At 40.2% G+C, this 9,443-nt stretch overlaps 1 non-coding gene across 1 annotated transcript; it reads left to right on the top strand.

Moving 5' to 3' along the window:
• The first annotated feature begins 1,499 nt into the window (after positions 1–1,499).
• LOC130977454 (small nucleolar RNA R71) lies at positions 1,500–1,607 on the top strand. Its single transcript, XR_009085144.1, has one exon. It is a non-coding gene; the product is annotated as a small nucleolar RNA R71 (small nucleolar RNA).
• The last annotated feature ends 7,836 nt before the right edge of the window (positions 1,608–9,443 follow it).

Genomic DNA, 9,443 nt, shown 5'->3' with positions numbered 1-9,443 from the left:
TATCCTTGAGCCTTAAACACCAAGGACTCTTCATTCACTTGAATGATCAACTCTCCTCTCTCAACATCAATCACAGCCTTTGCTGTGGCTAGGAAGGGTCTGCCAAGGATGATGGATTCATCCATGCACTTCCCAGTCTCTAGGACTATGAAATCAGTAGGGATGTAATGGTCTTCAACTTTAACCAGAACATCCTCTACAAGTCCATAGGCTTGTTTTCTTGAGTTGTCTGCCATCTCTAGTGAGATTTTTACAGCTTGCACCTCAAAGATCCCTAGCTTCTCCATTACAGAGAGGGGCATGAGGTTTACACTTGACCCTAAGTCACACAAGGCCTTCTTGAAGGTCATGGTGCCTATGGTACAAGGTATTGAAAACTTCCCAGGATCCTGCCTCTTTTGAGGCAGTTTCTGCCTAGACAAGTCATCCAGTTCTTTGGTGAGCAAAGGGGGTTCATCCTCCCAAGTCTCATTTCCAAATAACTTGTCATTTAGCTTCATGATTGCTCCAAGTTATTTAGCAACTTGCTCTTCAGTGACATACTCATCCTCTTCAGAGGAAGAATACTCATCAGAGCTCATGAATGGCAGAAGTAATTCCAATGGAATCTCTATGGTCTCATTTTGAGCCTCAGATTCCCATGGTTCCTCATTGGGGAACTCATTGGAGGCCAGTGGACGTCCAGTGAGGTCTTCCTCAGTGGCGTTCACTGCCTCTTCTTCCTCCCAGAATTCGGCCATGTTGATGGCTTTGCACTCTCCTTTTGGATTTTCTTCTGTGTTGCTTGGGAGAGTACTAGGAGGGAGTTCAGTAACTTTCTTGCTCAGCTGTCCCACTTGTGCCTCCAAATTCCTAATGGAGGACCTTGTTTCAGTCATGAAACTTTGAGTGGTTTTGATTAGATCAGAGACCATGGTTGCTAAGTCAGAGGTATTCTGCTTAGAACTCTCTGTCTGTTGCTGAGAAGATGATGGAAAAGGCCTGCCATTGCTAAACCTATTTCTTCCACCATTATTGTTGTTGAAACCTTGTTGAGGTCTCTCTTGATTCTTCCATGAGAAATTTGGGTGATTTCTCCATGAAGAATTATAGGTGTTTCCATAGGGTTCTCCTAGGTAATTCACCTCTTCCATTGAAGGGTTCTCAGGATCATAGGCTTCTTCCTCAGATGAAGCTTCCTTAGTACTGCTTGGTGCATTTTGCATTCCAGACAGATTTTGAGAAATCAAATTGACTTGTTGAGTCAATATCTTGTTCTGAGCCAATATGGCATTCAGAGCATCAATCTCAAGAACTCCTTTCTTCTGACTAGTCCCATTGTTCACAGGATTTCTTTCAGAAGTGTACATGAATTGGTTATTTGCAACCATTTCAATTAGCTCTTGAGCTTCTGTAGGCGTCTTCTTTAGATGAAGAGATCCTCCAGCAGAGCTATCCAAAGACATCTTGGATAGTTCAGAGAGACCATCATAGAAAATACCTATGATGCTCCATTCAGAAAGCATGTCAGAAGGACACTTTCTGATTAATTGTTTGTATCTTTCCCAAGCTTCATAGAGGGATTCTCCATCCTTCTGTCTGAAGGTTTGGACTTCCACTCTAAGCTTACTCAATTTTTGAGGTGGAAAGAACTTTGCCAAGAAGGCATTGACTAGCTTTTCCCAAGAGTCCAGGCTTTCTTTAGGTTGAGAATCCAACCATATTCTAGCTCTGTCTCTTACAGCAAAAGGGAATAGCATGAGTCTATAGACCTCAGGGTCAACCCCATTCGTCTTAACAGTGTCACAGATTTGCAAGAACTCAGCTAAAAACTGATGAGGATCTTCCAGTGGAAGTCCATGGAACTTGCAATTTTGTTGCATTAGAGAAACTAATTGAGGCTTAAGCTCAAAGTTGTTTGCTCCAATGGCAGGGATAGAGATGCTTCTCCCATAGAAGTCGGGAGTAGGTGCAGTAAAGTCACCCAGCACCTTCCTTGCATTGTTTGCATTGTTGTTGTTTTCGGCTGCCATGTGTTCTTCTTCTTTGAAGAATTCGGTCAGGTCCTCTAAAGAGAGTTGTGCTTTGGCTTCTCTTAGCTTTCGCTTCAAGGTCCTCTCAGGTTCAGGGTCAGCTTCAACAAGAATGCCTTTGTCTCTGCTCCTACTCATAAGAAAGAGAAGGGAACAAGAAAATGTGGAATCCTCTATGTCACAGTATAGAGATTCCTTGAAGTGTCAGAGGAAAAGAAGAGTAGAAGACAGAAGTAGAAAATTCGAACTTATCAGAAGGAATGGAGTTCGAATTTTGCATTAAGGGATATTGTTAGTCCATAAATAGAAGGATGTGAGGAGAAGGGAGGTAATTTTTGAAAATTAAGTGAAAGATTTTGAAAATATTTTTGAAAAACATTACTTAATTTTCGAAAATGAAAGTGGGAAAGAAATAAAATGATTTTTGAAAAAGATTTTAAAATTAGAAATCAAAAAGATTTGATTGAAAACTATTTTGAAAAAGATGTGATAAAAAAAAGATTTGATTGAAAAGTTATGCTTTTAAAAAGATATGATTTGAAAACAATTTTTAAAAAAAAGATTTGATTTTAAAAATTAATGACTTGCCTAACAAGAAAAGATATGATTCAAACATTAAACCTTTCTCAACAGAAAAGGCAACATACTTGAAATGTTGAATCAAATCATTAATTGATAGCAAATATCTTTGAAAAAGGAAAGAAATTGATTTTGAAAACATTTGATTGAAAAGATTTGATTTGAAAAAGATTTGATTTTGAAAAACTTTGAAAACTTGAAAAAAAATTGATTTGAAAGCAAAATTCTCCCCCTTGTGCCATCCTGGCGTTAAACGCCCAGAATGGTGCACATTCTGGCGTTTAACGCCCAAAACTATACCCTTTTGGGCGTTAAACGCCCAACCAGGTACCCTGGCTGGCGTTTAAACGCCAGTCTGTCCTTCTTCACTGGGCGTTTTGAACGCCCAGCTTTTTCTGTGCAATTCCTCTGCTGTATGTTCTGAATCTTCAATTCTCTGTATTATTGACTTGAAAGGACACAAATTAAAAATATTTTTGGATTTTTAATAATGAAGAATAATCAAAATGCAACTAAAATCAAATAACAATGCATGCAGGACACCAAACTTAGCAGTTTGTATACTACTGTCACTAATGAGAATGCATATGAGACACACAATATACTTCAAGTCAATAGAATTCAAAGATTAGAGCACGGAAATCATCAAGAACATCTTGAAGATCACTAAGACACATGAATGAATGCATGCAATTGACACCAAACTTAAGATGAGACACTAGACTCAAACAAGAAATTTTTGGATTTTATGATTTTTTTTTATTTTTTTTTGTTTTTCGAAAATTAAGTGGAAAAAGATGTCAAAATTCTTAATGAGAATTTGGTGCACGAAATTGCAATCACACTTTTGCAATCCCGCACAACTAACCAGCAAGTGCACTGGGTCGTCCAAGTAATACCTTGCGTGAGCAAGGGTCGATCCCACGGAGATTGTCGGCTTGAAGCAAGCTATGGTTATCTTGTAAATCTTAGTCAGGATATCAGAAATTATCAGGATTGATTGTAAAAAGCAAAAGAACATGAAATGGTTACTTGTATTGCAGTAATGGAGAATAGGCTGGGGTTTTGGAGATGCTTCATCTTCTAAATCTCTGCTTTCCTACTGTCTTCTTCATCAAACACGCAGGGCTCCTTCCATGGCAAGCTGTATGTAGGGTTTCACCGTTGTCAATGGCTACCTCCCATCCTCTCATTGGAAATGTTCAACGCACCCTGTCACGGCACGGCTATCCATCTGTCGGTTCTCAATCAGGCCGGAATAGAATCCAGTGATTCTTTTGCGTCTGTCACTAACGCCCCACCCTCAGGAGTTTGAAGCACGTCACAGTCATCCAGTCATTGAATCCTACTCAGAATACCACAGACAAGGTTTAGACCTTCCGGATTCTCTTGAATGCCGCCATCAGTTCTAGCTTATACCACGAAGATTCCGATTAAAGAATCCAAGAGATAACTACTCAATCTAAGATAGAACAGAGGTGGTTGTCAGGCACATGTTCATAGTTGAGAATGATGATGATTGTCACGGATCATCACATTCATCCGGATTAAGAACAAGTGTTATCTTAGAATCGAAGCAAGCATGATTGAATAAGAAACAGTAGTAATTGCATTAATTCATCAAGACACAGCAGAGCTCCTCACCCCCAACCATGGAGTTTAGAGACTCATGCTGTGGAATGTACACAAAGAAAACGTGTAAAGTGTCATGAGGTCATAAGGTACCGATACAATGTCAAAAGGTCCTATTAATAGTAAACTAGTAACCTAAGGTATTACAGAAATGAGTAAATGACAGAAAAATCCACTTCCGGGCCCACTTGGTGTGTGCTTGGGTTGAGCAATGAAGTAATTTCGTGTAGAGACCTTTTCTGGAGTTAAACGCCAGCTTTCATGCCAGTTTGGGCGTTTAACTCCAAGTTTCATGCCAGTTTCGGCGTTTAACGCTGGAATTTCTGTAGGTGACTTTGAGCGCCGGTTTGGGCCATCAAATCTTGGGCAAAGTATGGACTATCATATATTGCTGGAAAGCCCAGGATGTCTACTTTCCAATGCCGTTGAGAGCGCGCCAATTGGGTTTCTGTAGCTCCAGAAAATCCACTTCGAGTGCAGGGAGGTCAGAATCCAACAGCATCTGCAGTCCTTTTTGGTCTCTGGATCAGATTTTTGCTCAGAACCCTCAATTTCAGCCAGAAAATACCTGAAATCACAGAAAAACACACAAACTCATAGTAAAGTCCAGAAAAGTGAATTTTAATTAAAAACTAATAAAAATATACTAAAAACTAACTAAAAGATACTAAAAACATACTAAAAACAATGCCAAAAAGCGTACAAATTATCCGCTCATCACAACACCAAACTTAAATTGTTGCTTGTCTCCAAGCAACTGAAAATCAAAATAGGATAAAAAGAAGAGAATATACTATAGACTCCAAAATATCAAAGAAACATAGCTCCAATTAGATGAGCGGGACTAGTAGCTTTTTGCCTCCGAACAGTTTTGGCATCTCACTCTATCCTTTGAAGTTCAGAATGATTGGCATCTATAAGAACTCAGAACTCAGATAGTGTTATTGATTCTCCTAGTTAAGTATAATGATTCTTGAACATAGCTAGTGTATGAGTCTTGGCTGTGGCCCAAAGCACTCTGTCTTCCAGTATTACCACCGGATACATACATGCCACAGACACATAATTGGGTGAACCTTTTTAGATTGTGACTCAGCTTTTCTAAAGTCCCCAATTAGAGGTGTCCAGGGTTCTTAAGCACACTCTTTTTGCCTTGGTTCACACCCTTATTTCTTTCTTTTTCCTTCTTTTTTTTTTCGAAATTTTTTTTTTTGTACTCACTGCTTTTTTTCTTGCTTCAAGAATCAATTTGATGATTTTTCAGATCCTCAATAACAGTTCTCTTTCTCCTCATTCTTTCAAGAGCCAACCATTTTAACATTCTTAAAACAACAAATTCAAAAGACATATGCACTGTTCAAGCATTCATTCAGAAAACAAAAAGTATTGTCACCACATCAAGCTAATTCAACTAGTTTCAAGGATAAATTTCGAAATCCTGTACTTCTTGTTCTTTTGTGATTAAAGCATTTTTCATTTAAGAGAGGTGATGGATTCATAGGACATTCATAACTTTAAGGCATAAATTTTATTAATTATAAACTAAGAACAAGACTCAAATCTAGATATAAGATGAGAATAAGAAAAAATAAAAATAGAAAACAAAACAAGAAAAACGAAAAAAATTAGGCTCCTAATGATAGAGGTTTTCACAGAGTTAGGACTCAACAACCTTGATTTTGAGGAGTGGATGCTCCCTCAGCTTGAGAGGAGAGCTTTTGGCGCTTCATCTCTTGGATTTCACGCCCCTGCTTCTCTTGTTCCTTCAGCAATTTGTAGAGCATGCAGTTCTGATTCTGCTGTTCTTCCTTAAGTTGCTCCATAGTCTCTTGCAACTTGGTGATAGATGCTTCCAGGCTGGCCCAGTAGCCAATTTCAGGAAATTCAGGGAGGAACTCATGCGCCCTCCTTTTGATAGAGTTGTCTTGCACTTGTCCTTCCATTGACTTCTTGGTGATTGGGTGTTCAATGGGTATGAATTCATCTACCCCCATCTTCACCCCAGCCTCTTTACAGAGCAAGAAAATCAAGCTTGGGTAAGCCAGTTTGGCTTCAGTGGAATTTTTATTTGCAATTGTGTAAATCTCACAAGCAATCACATGATGAACCTCCACTTCTTTTCCAAGCATAATGCAATGAATCATCACTGCCCTCTTGATGGTGACCTCAGAACGGTTGCTAGTGGGCAATATGGTGCGCCCAATGAAGTCTAGCCAACCTCTTGCAATTGGCTTGAGGTCTCCCCTCTTGAGTTGGTTTGGGACACCCTTTGAATTGGTTATCCACTTAGTCCCAGGGAGACATATGTCTTCTAGAACTTGATCCAACCCCTTATCTACTCTCACCATCCTCCTATTGAAGGAATCAGGATTATCTTGCAGTTGAGGTAGTTTGAAGATTTCTCTTATTTTGTCCAGATGGAAGTACATAACTTTCCCTCTGACCATATTTCTGTAGGTATGGTAAGCAGTTCCAGTCATTCTCTACTTATCTGTCAGCCACAGATTTGAGTAGAATTCCTGAACCATGTTCCTTCCAACCTTTGTCTCAGGATTGGTTAGAACTTCCCATCCTCTGTTTCGAATTTGCTCTTGGATCCCCGGATATTCATCTTCTTTCAGATCAAATTTAACTTCCGGGATCACTGACCTCAGACCCATTATTTTGTGATAATGGTCTTCATGTTCTTTAGTTAAGAACTTCTCTTGATTCCAAAGATTCTTTGGAATATTCTCTTTTTTGCCTCTTAAATTGGTTTGTTTTCCCTTAGGAGCCATGATATTGATGAATCTTGGCTTAGTGATCACGGAAAAGCACACCAAACTTAGAGGTTTGCTTGTCCTCAAGCAAAAGAAAAGAGAGAAGAGAGGGGGAGGAAGAGGAAATTTGAATGGTGTGGATGGAAGAGGGGGAACAAACATGTATTTATAAGGTGGGGAGGGGAGTTTTCGAAAAAAAAGGAATTTGAAAAAAGATTTGAGAAGATATGAAAGGGAATTGAGAAAAGGGTGAAATTTTTGAACAATGTTTGTAATTGATTTGAAATAGATTTGAAAAATGGTTTTAATTTTTGAAGATTTGAAAGGGAATGATGAATGATTGAAGTGTGATTTTGTAGAAAAGTATGGGTGAGAAAAGGAAAGTTTGAAAAAAATTTGATTAGAAAGCAAAATTGTGGTCCCCCCACCTTGCTGGCGATAAACGCCCAGAATGGCACCCATTCTGGCGTTTAACGCCCATTTGTTGCCCAATTTGGGCGTTTAACGCCCAGCCAGGTACCCTGGCTGGCGTTAAACGCCAGAAATCCTTTGTCACTGGGCGTTTTTTCAAAACGCCCAGGATGCTGCACACCTGGCGTTAAACGCCCAGAATGGTGCCCATTCTGGCGTTTAACGCCCAAAATGGTACCATTACTGGCGTTAAACGCCCAGAATGGTGCCCATTCTGGCGTTTAACGCCCAAAATGCCCCTTACTGGCATTTTTTCGCCAGTAAGCTCATTTTCTCTGCTTTTTGAGCTGAATCCTTCTGTAACTCTGTGAATTCCTTCATTTTTGATACTTGCCTCTGTAAGAACAATTCATACAACCTTCTAATGACTGGGTTGCCTCCCAGCAAGCGCTTCTTTATTGTCTTTAGCTGGACTTTCACTGAAAATCACTCAAGTCTCAGTTTTGAGCATTCTTGCTCAAAATTTCCTTCAAGATAGTGCTTGATTCTCTGTCCATTTACAATGAACTTTCTGTCAGAATCAGTATCCTGAAGCTCAACATATCCATATGGTGAGACTCCTGTAATCACATACGGACCCCTCCACCGGGATTTGAGTTTTCCTGGAAACAGTTTGAGCCTAGAGTTGAAGAGCAGAACTTTTTGTCCTGGCTCAAAGACTCTGGTTGACAACTTCTTGTCATGCCATTTCTTTGCCTTTTCCTTATAAATTTTTGCATTTTCAAAGGCATTGAGTCTGAACTCCTCTAGCTCATTTAGCTGGAGCAATCTTTTTTCACCAGCTAACTGTGCATCCATGTTTAGGAATCTGGTTGCCCAGTAGGCTTTATGTTCCAGTTCCACAGGCAAATGACAGGCCTTCCCATACACCAGTTGGTATGGAGAGGTTCCTATAGGAGTCTTGAATGCTGTTCTGTATGCCCACAGAGCATCATCCAAGCTCTTTGCCCAATCCTTTCTTCGGGCTATCACAGTCCGTTCTAGGATTCTCTTTAGTTCTCTGTTAGAGACTTCAGCTTGCCCATTTGTCTGTGGATGATATGCAGATGCCACTTTATGGCTAATTCCATATCTAACCATAGCAGAGTATAGCTGTTTGTTACAGAAATGAGAGCCCCCATCACTGATTAGCACTCTGGGGACGCCAAACCTGCTGAAAATGTTTTTCTGGAGGAATTTCAGTACAGTCTTGGTATCATTAGTGGGTGTAGCAATTGCTTCTACCCACTTAGATACATAGTCCACTGCCACCAGAATGTAAGTGTTTGAGTATGATGGTGGGAATGGTCCCATGAAATCAATTCCCCATACATCAAACAATTCTATCTCTAATATCCCTTGTTGAGGCATGACATATCCGTGAGGCAGGTTACCAGCTCTTTGGCAACTGTCACAGTTACGCACAAACTCTCGGGAATCTTTATAGAGAGTAGGCCAGTAGAAGCCGCATTGGAGAACTTTAGTGGCTGTTCGCTCACTTCCAAAATGTCCTCCATACTGTGATCCATGGCAGTGCCATAGGATCCTTCGTGCTTCTTCTCTGGGTACACATCTGCGGATCACTCCGTCAGCACATCTCTTAAAGAGATATGGTTCATCCCAGAGGTAGTACTTGGCATCTGAAATTTATTTCTTTCTTTGCACTCTGCTGTACTCCTTGGGTATGAACCTCACAGCTTTATAGTTTGCAATATCTGCAAACCATGGAGCTTTCTGAATGGCAAAGAGTTGCTCATCTGGGAAAGTCTCAGAGATCTCAGTAGAAGGGAGGGACGTCCCACCTACTGGTTCTATTCGGGACAGATGATCAGCCACTTGGTTCTCTGTCCCTTTTCTGTCTCTTATTTCTATATCAAACTCTTGCAGAAGCAACACCCATCTGATAAGCCTGGGTTTTGAATCCTGCTTTGTGAGTAAGTATTTAAGAGCAGCATGGTCAGTGTACACAATCACCTTTGATCCCACTAGGTAGGATCTAAACTTGTCAATG

Source organism: Arachis stenosperma, chromosome 4 (assembly GCF_014773155.1).
Source record: "Arachis stenosperma cultivar V10309 chromosome 4, arast.V10309.gnm1.PFL2, whole genome shotgun sequence".
Classification (NCBI taxonomy): domain Eukaryota; kingdom Viridiplantae; phylum Streptophyta; class Magnoliopsida; order Fabales; family Fabaceae; genus Arachis; species Arachis stenosperma.
The sequence above is the reverse complement of the archived record's forward strand: the minus strand, read 5'-3'. Positions and strand labels throughout refer to the sequence as shown.